Source organism: Orcinus orca, chromosome 18, assembly GCF_937001465.1.
Source record: "Orcinus orca chromosome 18, mOrcOrc1.1, whole genome shotgun sequence".
NCBI classification, from domain to species: domain Eukaryota; kingdom Metazoa; phylum Chordata; class Mammalia; order Artiodactyla; family Delphinidae; genus Orcinus; species Orcinus orca.
The window spans coordinates 10,539,049-10,561,382 of record NC_064576.1 but is presented as its reverse complement, the minus strand read 5'-3'; the positions used below and the strand labels follow the sequence as shown (position 1 = coordinate 10,561,382).

General features: G+C 39.0%; 1 long non-coding RNA gene across 1 annotated transcript; it reads left to right on the top strand.

Moving 5' to 3' along the window:
* Positions 1-227: 227 nt before the first annotated feature.
* Positions 228-21,925, top strand: LOC125961955 (uncharacterized). The gene is made up of 3 exons (XR_007473151.1): positions 228-259; positions 8,250-8,410; positions 21,336-21,925. It is a non-coding gene; the product is annotated as an uncharacterized LOC125961955 (long non-coding RNA).
* The last annotated feature ends 409 nt before the right edge of the window (positions 21,926-22,334 follow it).

Below are 22,334 nucleotides of genomic sequence, written 5' to 3'. Positions count from 1 at the left end.
TTGGTAAATTAATATATTTGATAGCAAGTTATTAGAGAACATATGGGGAAATTGGACCTCTTACTCATTGTTGATGGGAATATGAATTGGAATAACCTCTGAAGTTTTCAAAGACATTTGGAAATACTTAAAATAGCAGCAGCTGCTGGTTGCTAGTTGCTTACCACAATGCCATTATCTGTTTTTCCCTTCTTCTTAGAAATAGAAACCCTAATTTTTAGTTGGGTCCATGGACTGCATTTCTCATCCTCTCTTGCAGGTAGGTGTGGCCATGTGACTAAGTTCTAGCTAAGTTCTGGTACAAAAATGTCTGCTCTAAAGAAATTTTTACATATCTATGCAAGGAGACATATTCAAGGATTTCAGTGCATCACTATTTATATCAATAATAGCAAATACAGGAAATAATCTGTCACTCAACAGGAAAATGAGGATATAAATTGTGGTTTATTCATACAGTGGGCCACTATACAGCATTTAAAATGAATGAACTGCATCTATATGATCTACATGGATCTCAGACATATATATGAAAAAAGTAGGTTTCAGAATGATACATGCAGTGTATTTTTTATATAAATTTCTAAAACATAAAACAGTAGTGAACATGTAAAAGCAAAAAACAAGCATGAGAAGAATACACACTAACTTTAAGATAGTGGTTATCAAACTTATGGTTACCGGGGGGATTGGGATTGACATATATACACTATTATATATAAAATATGTAACTAATAAGGACCTACTGTATAGCACAGGGGACTCTTCTCAATATTCTGAAATGACCTATATGGGGAAAGAATTTTAAAAAGAGTGGATATATGTATATGTATAACTGATTCTCTTTGCGGTACAGCAGAAACTAGCACAACATCTTAAATCAACTATACTCCAAAAAAAAAAAAAAAAGATAGTGGTTATCTCTGTGGAGGTAAAGAGGGCACAGGTAAGGTAAGACTTCAGTTGTGGAGACTTCCCTGGTGGTCCAGTGGTTAAGACTCTGTGCTTCCAATGCAGGGGGCATAGGTTCGATCCCTGGTCGGGGATCCTGCATGCGACGTGACCAAAAAATCTGTAACATTCTTTCCTTTTTTAAAAAAAGTTGATATGAATCAAATATGGCAAAATAGTAATATCTTTAGGTATCATTTAATTTTCTGATATTTTCTATATGTTTGAAATAACTTACAATTAAAATATTTTAATATATTAGAGAAATACAATAATTGTAAACTGTTATGATCTTGAAATGTATTTCATAGGAAGATTCAAAAATCACAAACATAGAAAACAAACTTATGGTTACCAATGGGGAAAGGGAGGGGGGAGGAATAAATTAGGAATTTGGGATTAACAGATACACAACTATATATAAAATAGATAAACAAGGACATACTGTATAGCACAGGGGACTATATTCAATATTTTGTAATAACCTATAAGGTTATAAATAATATACATAATCTCTGAATCACTTTGCTATACAGCTGAAACTAATGCAGCATTGTAAATCAACTATACTTCAATTAAAAAAAGAGTGCTTAACAGCTAACTTAGAGTGAAAAAGTAGAAGAGTGCAAGATAAAATTGATGAGACAAAAGATGAAAGAATGATCACTAATTGAAATAGAATTCAGAAGGAGCTGTGGGTTTTGGAGGAGAAGATGAAGCATTCAGCTTAGGGCTATTAAAATTCATGTTTTAGTTCTTTGGGAATATCCTAGTGGAGATATCAAGAAGGCAACTGGAAGTACACATCTGCTAAGGAGGCAGGTCACAGACTTCAAAGTCACTTTATGGCCATTGACATCACAGGAGTGGATGAGATGCTTGCTGCAGCTTGTTGTGTTAGGGATCATGCCCTCCTTTTCTGGTCTCAGTGCCTGGTGGCCAACATTCAGTAGACTCTAAGTAGTAAAAATAGGCCCAAATGCAAAGACTAACATAGGCTCACTCCCAAGAACAACAAAAAGTTTTTTTTTTTTAATTTATACATAGGTATATAATTTTATCATCAAAACAATTTTTAAAATCCCACAACTATATAAACATTCTTTGGAAAACTTAAACTTGAAAGCAACATAGTATAAAAAGTAAACACAATATTTTCCTGTCTCCAACAATGTTTAAATTGTAAACAAACTTTAAAGTTTTTTTTTTTTTTTTTTTTGCGGTATGCGGGCCTCTCATTGCTGTGGCCTCTCCCGCTGCGGAGCGCAGGCCCCGGACGCGCAGGCCCCGGACGCGCAGGCTCAGTGGCCATGGCTCATGGGCCCAGCTGCTCCGTGGCGTATGGGATCCTCCTGGACCGGGGCTCGAACCCGTGTCCCCTGCATTGGCAGGCAGACTCTCAACCACTGCACCACCAGGGAAGCCTGCAGCTTCCATTTTTTAAGATGCTTACATTTCCATCCTAATAAGTAGTAACTCAGTTACATGTTGTTGCCTCATTGTGACCCAGAAATGGTTCTTAATTCATTTTCATTAAGAGAAAGGATGTCTTAAACAACAAGGTCCTAATGTATAGCACAGGGAACTATATTCAATATCCTGTGATAAACGTAATGGAAAATAATGTAAAGAAAAGAATGTAAAAAATAATTTAGAAAATAAAAAGAAGGCTCAAAAATTAAAAAACAAGAGAAAAAATGTCTTGCTATAAATACAGGGATAGATTTCTCAAAAATAAAATTCAAAAGAATACACTTGGGATAAAAAACGTACTCATGTGATACTTCGTAATTCTCTCAGCAAATTTATGGATTTTTAAATTCTTTTATTTTAACGAATTTAAGTAAAGCAGTAAAGCATTGCTAAAAATTGTGTTAGATTACTTGGAATTTTCTTTTGCCATCTTCTGTGTATTTCTCACACTGGAATTTTCTTCCGTTTGAAGTATCTATGCAGAAATAAGAAAGGTAAACAAGTCAACCACTACACTTGGCCCTTGAGATTAGGAGACAGTCTTATTGGATTATTGATATACTAAAACAGGCCACGCTGAAATCTTTTGAATATGGAAACATATATGAGGAAAACTTTAAACATTAAGTAAAAATAAATTCAAATAATAAAGATTTAAGCAGGACAATAAATACCATAAGCAATGTAAAAAGGCAAAAGATCAAGTGGGAAAAATATTTGTAATTCATATTACAAAGAAGTAAGATCCATAAAATATAAAGAGTTTTTAGGAAAAAAATCTAAAAACAAAGTAACAACCCAGGAGAAAAATGTAGAAAATATTTTATTATTTTCATTAAAAAAATTTTATCGAAGTATAGTTGATTTACAATGTTGTTTTAATTTCTGCTGTACAGCAAAGTGACTCAGTTACACATATATATTCATTTTTATATTCTTTTCCATTATGGTTCATCCCAGGACATTGGATGTAGTTCCCTGTGCTATACAGTAGGACCTTGTCCATCCATTCTATATGTAATAGTTTGTAACTACTAACCCCAAACTCCCAGTCCATCCCTCCTTTCCGCCCCTTGGCAACCACAAGTCTGTTCTCTATGTCTGTGAGTCTGTTTCTGCTTCGTTGATAGGTAGAAAATATTTTAACAGATAGTTTCAGCAAAAGAAATTTTTTAAATCAGCCTCACTGGAGAATTAAAACTCTACTGAGATAAATCATTTCTCACCTATTATATGGGCAAAAATTTGATATAATATTTTGTTGGAGAGATAGTGGAAAAATAGGCACATTGCTGGTAGAAGTACAAAAATGTATGAACTTTATGGAGAGGATTTGGTAATATATAGAAAATTTACATTGTATCTACCTTTTGTATTAGTTTCTGATTGCTACTGTAACAGAATACAATATCTTGTGTAACAAAATATCACAAAGTTAGTGGCTTAAAATAACCCAGATGTATTATTTTACAATTCTGGAGGTCATAAATGTAAAATGGGTCTGTAGGGCTACGTTCTTCCTGGAGACTCTAGGGGAGTATTTGTTTCCCTGTCCTTTTCTAGTCTCTGGAGGCCATCTACATTTCTGGGTTCATGGTTCCTTCCTCCATCTTCAAAGGCAGTAGTGTAGCAGCTTCTCTCCTCTCTGACCTGGCTCCCTCTTATGAGGACCCCTGTGATTACATCCACTCACCCATAATTTGGGGTGAAAGTAAGGAGGTCCTTAACTTAGTCATATTTATAGAGTTCCTTTTGAATGTAAGGTAGTAGTTTCCTGGGGTTAGGATGTCCACATCTTTGGGGGGCCCCTGTTCTGTCTACCACACCCTTTGACCTAGCATTTCCACTTCTAGGAATCTATCCTACAGATAACATCTGCGTGTATTAGGATATCATTGCTCATAATAAATAGCCAAAGATTGGAAACAATGCAAGTGTCTGGTAATAGGGGACTGGTTTAATAAACAGTGGGGTATCTACAAAATACAATACAGTGAAGCTGTAAAAGAGAATGAGGAAGATCTCATTGTATTGGTATGTATAGAGACCTCTAGGATATATTGAAAAGCGAAAAAAGAAAGGAACTGAAAAGTTTATATATTATTCTACCTTTTTTATAAGGGAGAAAATACGTTTTGCTTATGTCATAAATAAATGCTGGATTGAAGCATAGAAAATGAGTATGAGGGGGACTGGAGAAGTAGCTGAGACATCTCAGTGAATTTTTTTGTTTTTTGAATCAGGAGAATATGTAGTAAAAATAAGAACTCATGAACTAGACAGCTTTATTTTCTAGACAAATGTTTATAAGGCTTAACTTTAAGGAGGCTGTGAGCCACTGGCCTGCCACCAAAGTGCCTGAAGTTTCTAATTTGAGTCCTTGACCTCAACTAAGGGGTTATGTTCAGTGGTTCCTAGTTAAAATGTAAATGTGTAACCTGCTAATGCAGATAATTATCCATTTATAATTTAATATACTTGAGAATCTAAAGTTTTGTTCATTAGTTTCATGGAATACTCAGGAAAGTTCTGTTGGAAGCTGGGGGGTTGGGCAATGTCACAGTCATGGGCCACAATATGTTCTAGGAGTGGGTCCTTGGGCAAATAAGGAGCTACATGAAAGCACTTGACTGCTTGGGGCTTGGTAATAGGGTGAAAGATCTCAAATGCAAGCTTTATCTAAGAGATACTTTTACCTATGCGTTAGTTTTTGGTTTAGCCCTGTCTGGAAAACCATGCTTTTATCTTTTGTTTTCCCCTAATCTTTAAAAATTTTTTTATTTTATTGAAGTGTAGTTGATTTACAATGTTGTGTTAATTTCTGTTGTACAGCAAAGTGATTCAGTTATACATATATATATATATTCTTTTTCATATTCCTTTCCATTGTGGTTTATTACAGGGTATTGAATATAGTTCCCTATGCTATACAGTAGGACCTTGTTTATCCATTCTATATATGATAGTTTACATCTGCTAATCCCAAACTCCCAATACATCCCTCCTCCAACCTCCCTCCCCCTTGGCAACCACAAGTCTGTTTTCTATGTCGGTGAGTCTGTTTCGTAGATAAGTTCATTTGTGTTGTATCTTAGATTCCACATATAAGTGATATCATATGGTATTTGTCTTTCTCTTTCTGATTTACTTCATTTAGTATGATAATCTCTGGGTCCATCCATGTTGATGCAAATGGCATTATTTCATTCTTTTTTATGGCTGAGTAGTATTCCATTGTTTATATGTACCAAATCTTTTTTTTTAAATATTTTTATTGGAGTATAATTGCTTTACAATGGTGTGTTAGTTTCTGCTTTATAACAAAGTGAATCAGGTATACATATACATATATCTCCATATCTCCTCCCTCTTGTGTCTCCCTCCCACCCTCCCTGTCCCACCCCTCTAGGTGGTCACAAAGCACTGAGCTGATCTCCCTGTGCCATGCGGCTGCTTCCCACTAGCTATCTATTTTACATTTGGTAGTATATATAAGTCCATGCCACTCTCTCACTTCGTCCCAGCTTACCCTTTCCCCTTCCCGTGTCCTCAAGTCCATTCTCTATGTCTGCGTCTTTATTCCTGTCTTGCCCCTAGGCTCTTCATAACCTTTTTTTTTTTTTTTAATTCCATATATATGTGTTAACATACCGTATTTTCTCTCTTTCTGACTTATCTCACTCTGTATGACAGACTCTAGGTCCATCCACCTCACTACAAATAACTCAATTTCGTTTCTTTTCATGGCTGAGTAATATTCCATTGTATATATGTGCCACATCTTCTTTCTCCATTCATCTGTTGATTGACACTTAGGTTGCTTCCATGTCCTGGCTATTGTAAATAGAGCTGCAATGAACATTGTGGTACGTGTGTACCACATCTTCTTTATCCATTTATCTGTCGATGGTTGTTTCCTTGTCTTGGCTACTGTGAATCGTGCTGCTATGAACATAGGGGTGTGTGTATCTTTTTCCTTTTTTTTTTTTGCAGTACGCGGGCCTCTCACTGTTGTGGCCTCTCCCATTGCGGAGCACAGGCTCCGGATGCACAGGCTCAGCGGCCATGGTTCACGGGCCCAGCCGCTCTGCGGCATGTGGTATCTTCCTGAACCGGGGCACGAACCCGTGTCCCCTGCATTGGCAGGCGGACTCTCAACCACTGCGCCACCAGGGAAGCCCTGTGTATCTTTTTGAATTATAGTTTTGTCTGCATATATGCCCAGGAGTGGGATTACTGAATCATATGGTAATTCTATTTTTAGTTTTCTGGGAACCTTTATACTGTTTTCCATAGTGGCTGCACTAATTTACATTCCCACCAACAGTGTAGGACGATTCCCTTTTCTCCACACCCTCTCCAGCATTTGTTATTTGTAGACTGTTTAGTGATGGCCATTCTGCCCGGTGTGAGGTGGTACCTCACACAAAGGTAGTTTTGATTTGCATTTCTCTGATAATTAGCAACACTGAGCATCTTTGTATGTGCCTATTGGCCATCTGTATGTCTTCTTTGGAGAAGTACCTATTTAAGTCTTCTGCCCATTTTTTGATTGGGTTGTTTGTTTTCCCCCAATCTTTTATATTGAAAAATTTCAAACATATTTGGCTGTACTGTGTAACATCATGAAATTTCACTCCTAAAGTGTCAGCATGAACCTGCTAAGAATGAGGATATTCTCAAGTATAAATATATTACCGTTATTACAACTTAGATACCATCTGATATTCAGTTAATATTCAGATTTCTCTAATTGTTTCAACAAATGTCTTTTATAGCTTTAAAAAAAGGTATAGTGAAAGATCCCACATTGTTATGTCTCTTTAGTTATTATTTTTTAAATCTAGAGTAGTCCCTCACTTTTAATTTTCTTTTTATTACATTAAGTTTTTAAACAGTCCAGGCTACTTTTCTTATAGTATGTCCCACATTCTGTGTTTATCTGCTTGTTTCCTCATGGTGTCACTTAACCTGTTCTATCGCTTTTCTTTTCTATAAACTTGATGTAAGTCTAGAGGCTTGATTAGATTTAGGTTAAATATATAATGTCCGCTTGTCCCATTATTAGTGATGCGACATTTGGTCACTTGGTTAAGGTGGTGATTGCCAGTTCTCTCTATCATTTTCTCCGTTGTTGTTACAAGTAATCTGTGGAGTGATGCTTCAGCACTGTGCAAATATTCCTTCACCCATTGAGTAAGCATACATTTAACTGCCTTATCTGGCTTGCCCTGATGTGGAGTTGATTCATATTCATAGGCTCAGGACCAGAAGACACCTCCATCTAGATCAGTGGTTCTCAACTGATCTAGAGTTGATTTTGCCCTCAGGGGATGTTTGTCAGTGTCTGGAGATATTTTTGGTTGTCATAATTGGAAGGGGTACGTGCTACTGGCATCAAGTGGGTAGAGGCCAAGGATGCTGCTGTGCACCCTTCAATGCACAGGAAAGCCCCCACAAAGAATTTCTGGTCCAGAATGTGAATAATTTCACTGTTAAGAAACTTTGATTTAGATGTATAATTAAGCTTCTCTCTCATACACAGTTCATTGACCTTTTTGGAGAAGCTAATAAAGTTTTAGAGCCTATCTTCAGCAATGGTAGAAACCAAGCAGATGTTAGATTCCATCAGATTTTTCCCGTGTTTCAAACCAGGCAGATTTTTCTACCCACCTGTTCTGTCTTTCCATTTCTGTTTAGGTGTCTTCTCTAGAAGGATTTAAATTGTTTTCCTCTACTCTCAAGAAATTAATAAAATAAGGATGAAAAAACCCCTAGAATTAATACATTGAAGCATTTTTGTCTGCTTTTATGTTTCCTAGAAGATTTTGGAATGTCATCGTAAAAGCCCCAGGGCCAGGGAAGAGAAAATGGAGAAAGAGAAATATCAAGTTAAGAATTCACTGTTACAGAAATGGCCCAGAGAGAGTAGCCAGAGTTCAAGAAGGGGCAGGGGAGTGCAGAGGGCATTTCCACTCTCACACCTGTAAGTTATTAATGACCTTTGAAGTGATTGTTGATGGAAGCACTTGTACATTTGAGCTGCTTCATGTGTATACTTAGTGTATTCAGAGAACTGCCTGGCTTCTGGAGCCCTGAAATATCTTCAAGGTACATCAGAGATCAAACGGCAAAATCCATGACTTGGGAATATCATGTAGCCATGTGACATGTGGAAGGATCCAGAGTATGAGAACTGATGCCTAAATAACTACACTGTATATTTTTAACTCAGAGATTTAATATTGCTTTTATAACTTTTAAAATAGCAATCTCAGAAAATAATGTTCCACAGTTTCAAGATAAGGTAATAAGAGGTAAAGTTTTCACACATTTATTTTAGGTTCCTATTCTTAAAAGATTAGAACATAATTACCTTATTTTCATACAAATTGTCATTTGGTAGTTTATACAGCATTTGATTTAGGTTTTGAACTCCTGGGCCAAGGACATTGCCCTTCCCTGTTGAGAACTGAATCAACAGTTTTGTTTGTATTTAACAAATACGGAATTACTTCAAGTTCAACTTTCCTCTCCTGTACCGTGGAGCTAGTACATGAATGCTTTCAGCAGCTGTAGTTACATTTTTGGAGGAAGCAGCAAAATACATAGGTCTTTGCTTTTATTTTTTTCCTATCAGTATTTCTTAAAATTATTTTTCATGTTTATTCATTAACATATCTTTCTAAGTGAAATAACATAGCAGCTGTTGGCATGACACGGTATTAAGAAACAATTATAAAGAATTCAATGGAGGACTTCCCTGGTGGTGCAGTGGTTAAGAATCCGCCTGCCAATGCAGGGGACATGGGTTTGATCCCTGGTCCAGGAAGATCCCACATGCCGCGGAACAGCTTATCCCATGCGCCACAACTACTGAGCCTACGCTCTAGAGCCCTTGAGCCACAACTACCGAAGCCCATGCACCTAGAGCCTGTGCTCTGCAACAAGAGAAGCCACCACAATGAGAAGCCCGTGCACCACAACAAAGGGAACCCCCCCCCACCGCAACTAGAGAAAGCCTGTGTGCAACAACGAAGACCCAATGCAGCCAAAAATAAATATATTTATTTATTTTAAAACAAATTCAGTGGAAAATTATAAAACATGATTTATTTCCAAAGTATAATTTTTACTCCTTATTAGTAAGCAAACTGTTTTAGGTAGATAGCTTGATTAGGAATTGTAACTTAAGTATTTAATTCTATCAATCATTATTTACATTTTTCCTGTACTTGCTCAATTTCTACAAAATGTGAAAACTTGAAGAAAAAGATGTGACAATATATATCATTATTCTTTTACTTATAAATGAGAAGAGGGTATAAGAAAGGGGGGTAGGAAGATGGTGAGAGTAATTAAAAAAATTTTTTTTATTTTTTGGGGATGAGCCCTTTACTTTTTTTTAACATCTTTATTGGAGTATAATTGCTTTACAGTGGTGTGTTAGTTTCTGCTTTATAACAAAGTGAATCAGTTATACATATACATATGTTCCCATATCTCTTCCCTCTTGCGTCTCCCTCCCTCCCACCCTCCCTATCCCACCCCTCCAGGCGGTCACAAAGCACGGAGCTGATCTCCCTGTGCTATGCAGCTGCTTCCTACTAGCTATCTACCTTACGTTTGGTAGTGTATATATGTCCATGCCTCTCTCGTGCTTTGTCACAGCTTACCCTTCCCCCTCCCCATATCCTCAAGTCCATTCTCTAGTAGGTCTATGTCTTTATTCCCGTCTTACCCCTAGGTTCTTCATGACATTTTTTTTCTTAAATTCCATATATATATGTGTTAGCATACGGTATTTATTTGTCTTTCTCTTTCTGACTTACTTCATTCTGTATGACAGACTCTAGGTCTATCCACCTCATTACAAATAGCTCAGTTTCGTTTCTTTTTATGGCTGAGTAATATTCCATTGTATATATGTGCCACATCTTCTTTATCCATTCATCCGATGATGGACACTTAGATTGTTTCCATCTCCGGGCTATTGTAAATAGTGCTGCAATGAACATTTTGGTACATGACTCTTTTTGAATTATGGTTTTCTCAGGGTATATGCCCAGTAATGGGATTGCTGGGTCATATGGTAGTTCTATTTGTAGTTTTTTAAGGAACCTCCATACTGTTCTCCATAGTGGCTGAACCAATTCACATTCCCACCAGCAGTGCAAGAGTGTTCCCTTTTCTCCACACCCTCTCCAGCATTTATTGTTTCTAGATTTTTTGATGATGGCCATTCTGACTGGTGTGAGATGATATCTCATCGTAGTTTTGATTTGCATTTCTCTAATGATTAATGATGTTGAGCATTCTTTCATGTGTTTGTTGGCAGTCTGTATATCTTCTTTGGAGAAATGTCTATTTAGGTCTTCTGCCCATTTTTGGATTGGGTTATTTGTTTTCTTGGGATTGAGCTGCATGAGCTGCTTATAAATTTTGGAGATTAATCCTTTGTCAGTTGCTTCATTTGCAAATATTTTCTCTCATTCTGAGGGTTGTCTTTTGGTCTTGTTTATGGTTTCCTTTGCTGTGCAAAAGCTTTGAAGTTTCATTAGGTCCCATTTGTTTAATTTTGTTTCTATTTCCATTTGTCTAGGTGGTGGGTCAAAAAGGATCTTGCTGTGATTTATGTCATAGAGTGTTCTGCCTGTGTTTTCCTCTAAGAGTTTGATAGTTTCTGGCCTTACATTTAGGTCTTTAATCCATTTTGAGCTTATTTTTGTGTATGGTGTTACGGAGTGATCTAATCTCATACTTTTACATGTACCTGTCCAGTTTTCCCAGCACCACTTCTTGAAGAGGCTGTCCTTTCTCCACTGTACATTGCTGCCTCCTTTATCAAAGATAAGGTGACCATATGTGCGTGGGTTTATCTTTGGGCTTTCTATCCTGTTCCATTGATCTATCTTTCTGTTTTTGTGCCAGTACCATACTGTCTTGATGACTGTAGCTTTATAGTATAGTCTGAAGTCAGGGAGCCTGATTCCTCCAGCTCCGTTTTTCGTTCTCAAGATTGCTTTGGCTATTCGGGGTCTTTTGTGTTTCCATACAAATTGTGAAAATTTTTGTTCTAGTTCTGTGAAAAATGCCAGTGGTAGTTTGATAGGGATTGCATTGAATCTGTAGATTCCTTTGGGTAGTAGAGTCATTTTCACAATGATGATTCTTCCAATCCAAGAACATGGTATATCTCTCCATCTATTTGTATCATCTTTAATTTCTTTCATCAGTGTCTTATAATTTTCTGCATACAGGTCTTTTGTCTCTTTAGGTAGGTTTATTCCTAGATATTTTATTCTTTTTGTTGCAATGGTAAATGGGAGTGTTTTCTTGATTTCACGTTCAGATTTTTCATCATTAGTGTATAGAAATGCAAGCAATTTCTGTGCATTAATTTTTTATCCTGCTACTTTACCAAATTCATTGATTAGGTCTAGTAGTTTTCTGGTAGCATCTTTAGGATTCTCTATGTATAATATCATGTCATCTGCATAACAGTGACAGCTTTACTTCTTCTTTTCCAATTTGGATTCCTTTTATTTCCTTTTCTTCTCTGATTGCTGTGGCTAAAACTTTCAAAACTGTGTTGAATAAGAGTGGTGAGAGTGGGCAACCTTGCCTTGTTCCTGATCTTAGTGGAAATGCTTTCAGTTTTTCACCATTGAGAATGATGTTGGCTGTGGGTTTGTCATATATGGCCTTTATTATGTTGAGGAAAGTTCCCTCTATGCCTACTTTCTGGAGGGTTTTTAATCATAAATGGGTGTTGAATTTTGTCAAAAGCTTTCTCTCCATCTATTGAGATGACCATATGGTTTTTCTCCTTCAGTTTGTTAATACGGTGTATCACATTGATTGATTTGCGTATATTGAAGAATCCTTGCATTCCTCGTATAAACCCCACTTGATCATGGTGTATGATCCGTTTAATGTGCTGTTGGATTCTGTTTGCTAGTATTTTGTTGAGGATTTTTGCATCTATGTTCATCAGTGATATTGACCTGTAGTTTTCTTTCTTTGTGACATCCTTGTCTGGTTTTGGTATCAGGGTGATGGTGGCCTCATAGAATGAGTTTGGGAGTGTTCCTCCCTATGCTATATTTTGGAAGAGTTTGAGAAGGATTGGTGTTAGCTCTTCTCTAAATGTTTGATAGAATTCACCTGTGAAGCCATCTGGTCCTGGGCTTTTGTTTGTGGGAAGAGTTTTAATCAGAGTTTCAATTTCAGTGCTTGTGACTGGTCTGTTCATATTTTCTATTTCTTCCTGATTCAGTCTTGGCAAGTTGTGCATTTCTAAGAATTTGTCCATTTCTTCCAGGTTGTCCATTTTATTGGCATAGAGTTGCTTGTAGTAATCTCTCGTGATCTTTTGTATTTCTGCAGTGTCAGTTGTTACTTCTCCTTTTTCATTTCTAATTCTATTGATTTGAGTCTTCTCCCTGTTTTTCTTGATGAGTCTGGCTAATGGTTTATCAATCTTGCTTATCTTCTCAAAGAACCAGCTTTTAGTTTTATTGATCTTTGCTATCGTTTCCTTCATTTCTTTTTCATTTATTTCTGATCTGATCTTTATGATTTCTTTCCTACTGTTAACTTTGGGGTTTTTTTGTTCTTCTTTCTCTAATTGCTTTAGGTGCAAGATTAGGTTGTTTATTCGAGATGTTTCCTGTTTCTTAAGGTAGGATTTTATTGCTATAAACTTTCCTCTTAGAACTGCTTTTGCTGCATCCCATAGGTTTTGGGTCGTCATGTCTCCATTGTCATTTGTTTCTAGTTTTTTTTAAAATTTCCTCTTTGATTTCTTCAGTGATCACTTCGTTACTAAGTAGTGTATTGTTTATCCTCCATGTGTTTGTATTTCTTACAGATCTTTTCCTGTAATTGATATCTAGTCTCATAGCGTTGTGGTCAGCAAAGATACTTGATACAATTTAAATTTTCTTAAATTTACCAAGGCTTGATTTGTGACCCAAGATATGATCTATCCTGGAGAATGTTCCATGAGCAGTTGAGAAAAATGTGTATTCTGTTGTTTTTGGATGGAATGTCCTATAAATATCAATTAAGTCCATCTTGTTTAATGTATCATTTAAAACTTGTGTTTCCTTATTTATTTTCATTTTGGATGATCTGTCCATTGGTGAAAGAGGGGTGTTAAAGTCCCCTACTACGCACGTGTTACTGTCGATTTCCCCTTTTATGGCTGTTAGTATTTGCCTTATGTATTGAGGTGCTCCTACATTGGGTGCATAAATATTTACAATTGTTATATCTTCTTCTTGGATCGATCCCTCGATCATTATGTAGTGTCCTTCTTTGTTTCTTCTAATAGTCTTTATTTTAAAGTCTATTTTGTCTGATATGAGAATTGCTAGTCCAGCTTTCTTTTGGTTTCCATTTGCATGGAATATCTTTTTCCATCCCCTTACTTTCAGTCTGTATATGTCTCTAGGTCTGAAGTGGGTCTCTTGTAGACAGCATATATAGGGGTCTTGTTTTTGTATCCATTCAGCCAGTCTGTGTCTTTTGGTGGGAGCATTTAGTCCATTTACATTTAAGGTAATTATTGATACGTATGTTCCTATTCCCATTTTCTTAATTGTTTTGGGTTTGTTACTGTAGGTCTTTTCCTTCTCTTGTGTTTCTTGCCTAGAGAAGATCCTTTAGCATTTGTTTTAAAGCTGGTTTGGTGGTGCTAAACTCTCTCAGCTTTTGCTTGTCTGTAAAGGTTTTAATTTCTCCATCAAATCTGAATGAGATCCTTGCTGGGTAGAGTAATCTTGGTTGTAGGTTTTTCTTCTTCATCACTTTAAATATGTCCTGCCAGTCCCTTCTGGCTTGCAGAGTTTCTGCTGCAAGATCAGCTGTTAACCTTATGGGGATTTCCTTGTGTGTTATTTGTTGTTTTTCCCTTGCTGCTTTTAATATGTTTTCTTTGTGTTTAATTTTTGACAGTTTGATTAATATGTGTCTTGGCGTGTTTCTCCTTGGATTTATCCTGTATGGGACTCTCTGCGCTTCCTGGACTTGATTAACTATTTCCTTTCCCATATTAGGGAAATTTTCAACTATAATCTCTTCAAATATTTTCTCAGTCCCTTTCTTTTTCTCTTTTTCTTCTGGAACCCCTATAATTAGAATGTTGGTGCATTTAATGTTGTCCCAGAGGTCTCTGAGACTGTCCTCAGTTCTTCTCATTCTTTTTTCTTTATTCTGCTCTGCAGTAGCTATTTCCACTATTTTATCTTCCAGGTCACTTATCCGTTCTTCTGCCTCAGTTATTCTGCTATTGATCCCTTCTAGAGTATTTTTAATTTCATTTATTGTGTTGTTCGTAGTTGCTTGTTTCATCTTTAGTTCTTCTAGGTCCTTGTTAAATGTTTCTTGCATTTTCTCTATTCTATTTCCAAGATTTTTGATCATCTGTACTATCATTATTCTGAATTCATTTTCAGGTAGACTGCCTATTTCCTCTTCATTTGTTAGGTCTGGTGGGTTTTTATCTTTCTCCTTCATCTGCTGTGTGTTTTTCTGTCTTCTCATTTTGCTTATCTTACTGTGTTTGGCGTCTCCTTTTTGCAGGCTGCAGGTTCGTAGTTCCCGTTGTTTTTGGTGTCTGTCCCCAGTGGCTAAAGTTGGTTCAGTGGGTTGTGTAGGCTTCCTGGTGGAGGGGATAGTGCCTGTGTTCTGGTGGATGAGGCTGGATGTTGTCTTTCTGGTGGGCAGGTCCACATCTGGTGGTGTGTTTTGGGGTGTCTGTGGACTTATTATGATTTTAGGCAGCCTCTCTGCTAATGGGTGAGGTTGTGTTCCTGTCTTGCTAGTTGTTTGGCATAGGGTGTCTAGCACTGTAGCTTGCTGGTCGTTGAGTGAAGCTGGGTGCTGGTGTTGAGATGGAGATCTCTGGGAGATTTTCGCCATTTGATATTATGTGGAGCTGGGAGGTCTCTTGTGGACCAGTGTCCTGAAGTTGGCTCTCCCACCTCAGAGGCACAGCAGTGACTTCTGGCTGCAGTACCAGGAGCTTTTCATCCACACGGCTCAGAATAAAAGGGAGAAAAAGTAGAAAGAAAGAGTATAAAATAAAATAAAATAATGTAAGGGAAAATAAAATAAATTTATTAAAATAAATAATTATGAAGAAAAAAAATTTTTTTTAAAGTAAAAAAAAAAAACCAACAACGGACGGATAGAACCCTAGGACAAATGGTGAAAGCAAAGCTATACAGACAAAATCTCACACAGAAGCATACACATACACACTCACAAAAAGAAGAAAAGGGGAAAAAATAATAAATCTTGCTCTCAAAGTCCACCTCCTCAATTTGGGATGATTCGTTGTCTATTCATGTATTCCACAGATGCAGGTACATCAAGTTGATTGTGGAGATTTAATCCGCTGCTCCTGAGGCTGCTGGGAGGGATTTCCCTTTCTCTTCTTTGTTCGCACAGCTCCCGGGTTTCACCTTTGGATTTGGCCCCGCCTCTGCCTGTAGGTCGCCGGAGTGCGTCTGTTCTTCGCTCAGACAGGAGAGGGTTAAAGGAGCCTCTGATTCGGGGGCTCTGGCTCACTCAGGCCGGGGGGGAGGGAGGGGCACGGAGTGCGGGGCGAGCCTGTGGCGGCAGAGGACGGCGTGACGTTGCACCAGCCTGAGGCGCGCCGTGCGTTCTCCCGGGGAAGTTGTCCCTGGATCCCGCGACCCTGGCAGTGGCGGGCTGCACAGCCTCCTCGGAAGGAAGGTGTGGATAGTGACCTGTGTTTGCACACAGGCTTCTTGGCAGCGGCAGCAGCAGCCTTAGCGTCTCCTGCCCGTCTCTGGGGTGCACGCTTTTAGCCACGGCTTGCGCCCGTCTCTGGCGCTCCTTTAAGCAGCGCTCTTAATCCCCTCTCCTCGCGCACCAGGAAACAAAGAGGGAAGAAAAAGTTTCTTGCCTCTTCGGCAGGTCCAGACTCTTTCCCCGGACTCCCTCCCGGCTAGACGTGGTGCACTAGCCCCTTCAGGCTGTGTTCTTGCCGCCAACACCAGTCCTCTCCCTGCGCTTGACTGAAGCCCGATCCTCACCTCCCAGCCCCGCCCGCCCCGGTGGGTGAGCAGACAAGCCTCTCCGGCTGGTGAGTGCTGGTCGGCACCGATCCCTTGTGCGGGAATCTCTGCGCTTTGCCTTCCGCACCCCTGTGGCTGTGCTCTACTCCGCGGCTCCGAAGCTCTCCCCCTCCGCCACCCGCAATCTCCGCCCGCGAAGGGGCTTCCTAGTGTGTGGAAACCTTTCCTCCTTCACGGCTTCCTCCCACTGGTGCAGGTACCGTCCCTATTCTTTTGTCTCTGTTTATTCTTTTTTCTTTTGCCCTACCCAGGTACGTGGGGGGTTTCTTGACTTTTGGGAGGTCTGAGGTCTTCTGCCAGCGTTCCGTAGGTGTTCTGTAGATGTATTTCTGATGTATCTGCGGGGAAGAAGGGGATCTCCGCGTCTTACTCTTCCGCCATCTTCCCCCCTCTCACTTTTTCCTTCTTTATCTTATTTTTGAACTTGAGGAAAAAAAAAAAACTTACAAAGGTAGGAAAAGGCTGATTATTCTGAAGCTGTAACGGGGGTGGAGTCTGCGCACAGCCTGACCTTTAGCACGGCGGTTAGAAGTCCTGCTCCGCCAACAGGCAGCTCCACCAACCTCCAAGGGCATTGCTCCGAGGGGCCCCATCTTGCATTCTGCACAGCCATATTGTCCAGTAAAGCTTACTAAAGACAGGGTTTCAATGAGTTCTATATAATAGCATAGCCAGCAAGGTACACATATGCAAACCCTCAGGGGAGTTAGTGGAATTAAAATCAGGGAGAGTAGGACATAGAAGGTGTTTGCTCTTCTGTTTCCCTTTCTGTCAGCCCATTGCCTCACCTCAGAGAGAAGAGTTGCTGATATGATTAGTCATACTCAACTGACCTAGTCACATAGAGAACGGGATCACTGTGCTTTTAAAAGATGATGCACAAAGCCTATATGAGGAAGATTTTGAATCAGTCCTGAAAAATCACAAAAGTAGGATTAAACAAAAATAGAAACATTCCTTATTCTTGGATAGGACCATTCAACATCATAAATAAGTCAGACCTCCTCAGGTTAATATATAAATTTAATGTAATTCCCCAAAAAGATATCAGCAAAACTTTTCCTGGCACTGGATCCTAAACTTCAAATGGAAAAATAAATAAGCAGGAATACCTATGGAAGTCTTCAAAAGGAAGATCAATGAGAGGGGGCTGGCCTTACCACATATTAAAAAAATATTATAGACCCTATAATTAAAACATTGTGTTGTTGATGCCTGACTAGATAGACAAACCAATGGAAATAGTTCCAAGTACACATGGAAATTTAGCATATGACAAAGGTAGCATCTTAAATCATTGAGGGAAAGGTTTAAATTAAAGTAGAAAATGGTGTTAACATTACTGGAGAGCCATTTGGAAAAAGTATGTATTTGGATTTATGTTGCCCTTAATTAACATTAAAATGTACTCCAAATAGATGAGTTATTTCGATGTACAAAAATGAAAATACAAGTTTAAGAAAAAAACATATGTCCATCTCTTTATAACCTGGACATGAGAAAAGCCTTTATATTATAATTTAAATTCCAGAAGGTCGATACATTTAAGTACTCAGAGTGAGGGCAGCTTGTGCCTAGAAATGGACAACTGGGATCACTCCACATGTGTGGGAATGTTAGTTTTCTAATGACAGAAATTAAACACACAGGCTGGTGCCGAGTTGCCCAGGCTTGTGCTGACAAGCCGTGCGGCCCACCTTTCCCAGACAAGATTGAGAAATATTCTGCATCTTCCCATCTCCCTCTAATAAGAAACATCCTGCTTTAGAGCCAAACAAGGTGTGAGAGGAACTGACAGCTAGTTTTCAGCCCAAAATTTTCATGGGAAGTAAGTGTTCACCGCCTGGAGTGATGGTGTCACTCATCAAGATTGTTCCAGCACCAGTGACTAAATTTATAGTAGAGAAATCATGAGCTAGATCTAAAGCAAAAGAGCTCAGGGTTGAGCTTAAGTGGTGTGCCAATCTCATAAGGTGTGTAAAGGTGAGATAACCTTTGAATATACACCATCTGTTTCTTACTTCTTTTTAAAACCCTGTTACCATGAAAATTTAGTTGCTAAGACTAGCACCCATGAAAGGTCCACGGATGGAGATAGGAATCTCCCTTTCTAGTACAATGTGATAAGAGTTGCAGATTTCTTTTTTTTTTTTTTTCTTTTATTCTGGCTGCACCTTGGCATGTGAGATCTTAGTTCCCCAACCAGGGATTGAACCCTTGCCATCTGCAATGGAAGTGCAGGGTCTTAACCAGTGAACCGCTAGGGAAGTCCTGAGTTTCAGATTTCTTGTTGTCTGGCCTGTTGAGATGTTTGCCATCTAAAAAGTCACTTAGTGGTTAAGTCCAATTACCTAGGGAACCAACTGATACCTAGAAACTGATACCAAGTGAAGCTGGGTGGTCCCCAAAGGAAAGTGAATACAAACTCAACAGTTGGTTTAATTGTATATTTTAGCCATGTCATAATCAGATTGTAGCCAGTATTGGACATATGCCTAGCAGTGACTAAGGATCCAAGGGGCAACATCAAGATAGGTGCCTTTTAGGCAGTGGTGTGTTGATAAATGTTTAACAGCAGATTCTCTGGGAGAGCGGGAGTGAGTGGGGCCATGATTTGTAGTGTTTTCTGGTTTCCATTGTGTAAATATTTCCACAGGCTGATTTCAAACTACTAGGAATTTAACAACTGTCTGGCAAGATTCCTGACAATTTAACAGTTGATACTCCTAAGCTGGTTCTATCTGGCTCCAGCAAACTGTTGCTTACAGATACCATAGTTAAGACGTAATCAACAATTCAGAATCTTAAAGCAGCAAAGGTGAAGGAAAATATCTAGGAAAATTAAGAAATCTTGCATACAGATTGAAGTGTAACAGTGTATAGCACCAGCTCCTTGACTTTCCATGTCTTGGGCTGTCTCCTTCACACAATCATTACTTTGTTGATAGTCTTGAGTGAAGGCTGTTTTCTGCTTCTGGAGGATTCCTAAGAATTCTCAGGATGAGGTCTCTGGCAGGAACAGTCTTCCTGATTCAAGAGAGATTTATTTCTCCTTCATTAACAAACAAGGGTACAAGGATCAAAGCCACAGACTTTAACTGTTGTGTTAGTTGTTAATAGTGCCTGTAAGGTCCTTTCCACTGCTGTCAAGGGCAGTCTTTTTCTGATGTCTCTTTCAGAAGATGAAGCTTCTGAGTTTTAAAGAGTGAATAGGGTTGTTCTGAAGGACATTTTGGAAAAGCTACTCACATCTGTTGATACAATTGTATATTGATTCCACTCACATTAGATACCTAGAATAGTCAAATTCATAGAGACAGAGTAGAATGGCGGTTGCCAGGGGCTGGTGGGGGAGGGGAAAATGGGGAATTAGTTTTTGTTATTAATTAAAAAAAAATTTTAATTTTATCTATTTTTGGCTGCGTTGGGTCTTTGTTGCTGCGCATGGGCTTTCTCTAGTTGCGGCGAGCGGGGGCTACTCTTCGTTGCGGTGCGTGGGCTTCTCATTGTGGTGGCTTCTCTTGTTGCAGAGCATGGGCTCTAGGCACGTGGGCTTCAGTAGTTGTGGCACACGGGCTCAGTAGTTGTGTCTCATGGGCTCTAGAGCACAGGTTCAGTAGTTGTGGCATATGGGCTTAGTTACTGCGCGGCATGTGGGATCTTCCCTGACCAAGGCTCGAACCTGTGTCCCCTGCATTGGCAGGCGGATTCTTAACCACTGCGCCACCAGGGAAGCCCTCTATTCTCTTTTCTATCTTTACAGTTTGGCCAGGATTTTGTTGCAGGCAGGTAGGATACGGATACGCTCTAGAAATATCCTTGACTATGCTTTAAAGTGTTTCCACCCCCATTGTAGGATTAAGATGGTTGCCAGACTATCTGGGCTATGGTAATAAGACTGGAGAGCTTACCTGCTGTGTTAATCAGCACTTCAGGAATGGAAGAGGGTGGGATCCTCTCTGGAAATATGACATACAATTAACTTAGAAGGGTATATCAATGATTACCTTGGGAGAGAACATGTTCTGGACAGTAAGGACATCGACAAATCTCCAGGGACTTTTTTAAGTCATAAAGTGTACTATGATTGTCCTTGATTGATAATGGTATTGAAACCTAGAAACAAAATAATTTGTTGACAATTATTGAACCAGTTTCAGTGCTTAGCAATTGGGTTATCTCAGTAATCTTTATTCATGAGATGGGAGCAATGAAGCAGAGCTGAGGAGGTCATTGGTAAGTGTGCATAACTTAACATAGCAAACCTGAAGTGACTATCTTTAGAAGGGCCTGTTGCAGGGTTGGCCTTGGCTGGATTTTTGGAGTGTTCCCCCTATTCCCCACTGATAAGGGTGGCCCACTATACTCAGACTGTGCAAACAATGTACAATGTTCAATAATTTATGTGGAATGCCTGCTTTCTTTCTGGGAATCTGGAGTTTTGGTATGTGCTAGGCAGAGAGTACCTCCATGACTAGCCCTCCCAATAAAAACATTGATCACTGAGTCTTTAGTAGTCTTCCCTGGGCAGAAACATTGCACATATGCATTTTCATTGCTGGGGGAAGAGTATGCTCTGTGTGACCCCTCATGGGAAAGTGTTATGGGCTTCTCCCAAATTCATATGTTGAAGCCCTAATCCCTCAGTGTGATTGTATTTGGAAACAGGACCTTTATGGAAGTAATTAAAGGTTAGATGAAGTCATAAGGGTGGGACCCTGAACTGATAGGATTAGTGATCTTATAAGAAGAGACACCAGAGAGCTCTCTGTCTTCTTCCTTGCTCATACATTCATGGAGGAAAGGCCATGTGAAAACACAATGAGAAGGCAGCTGTCTACAAGCCAGGAAGAGACCTCTCTCCCCAAACTGAATCGGCCAACACCTTCATCTTGGACTTCTAGCCTCCAGAACTGTGAGGAAAAAAAGCTCTGTTGTTTAAGCTACCAGTCTATGGTATTTTGTTGTGACAGCCCTAGGAAATGAATACAGCCTCCCTCAAGAAGGGCAACCTGTCTCTCAAATTCATAGACCAGCATTCCCATACATTATTTCATCCTTTATTATTTGGTCTTCAATAATATGAGATTGTTTCACATGTCTTAAAGCCTTTATAAAAATGGTATCAAACTGTATGTATTCTTCTGCAGCTTGTTTTCCTTTTATTTATTTTTTGTTTTGTTTTTTCCTTCATCTTATATCTGTGAGATTTATTCATGTGGATATTTTTCTCTAGTTCTAGAATGATGCACAATACCTTCTAAAATGCAAATACAGTATCACTTCCTGGATTAAGATGCTTCAGGTTTCTTACCTCAAAGAACATCGATAAAAAACACAGTTATGTATAAAATAGATAATAAGGACCTACTGTGTAGCACAGGGAACTCTACTCAATACTCTGTAATGGCCTATATGGGAAAAGGATCTAAAAAAAAAAAGAAGTACTTCCCTGGTGGCGCAGTGGTTGAGAGTCCACCTGTCGATGCAGGGGGCACAGGTTTGTGCCCTGGTCCGGGAAGATCCCACATGCCACGGAGCGGCTGGGCCCGTGAGCCATGGCCACTGAGCCTGCGCGTCCGGAGCCTGCGCTCTGCAACGGGAGAGGCCACAAGAGTGAGAGGCCCGCGTACTGCAAAAAAAAAAAAAAAAGAGTGAATATATGTATATGTATAACTGATTCACTTTGCTGTATACCGGAAACTAACACAACATTATCAATCAGCTGTACCCCAATAAAAATTTAAAAACAAACAAACAAACAAAAAACCCCCCAAACACAAGCAGCTTATGAGGATG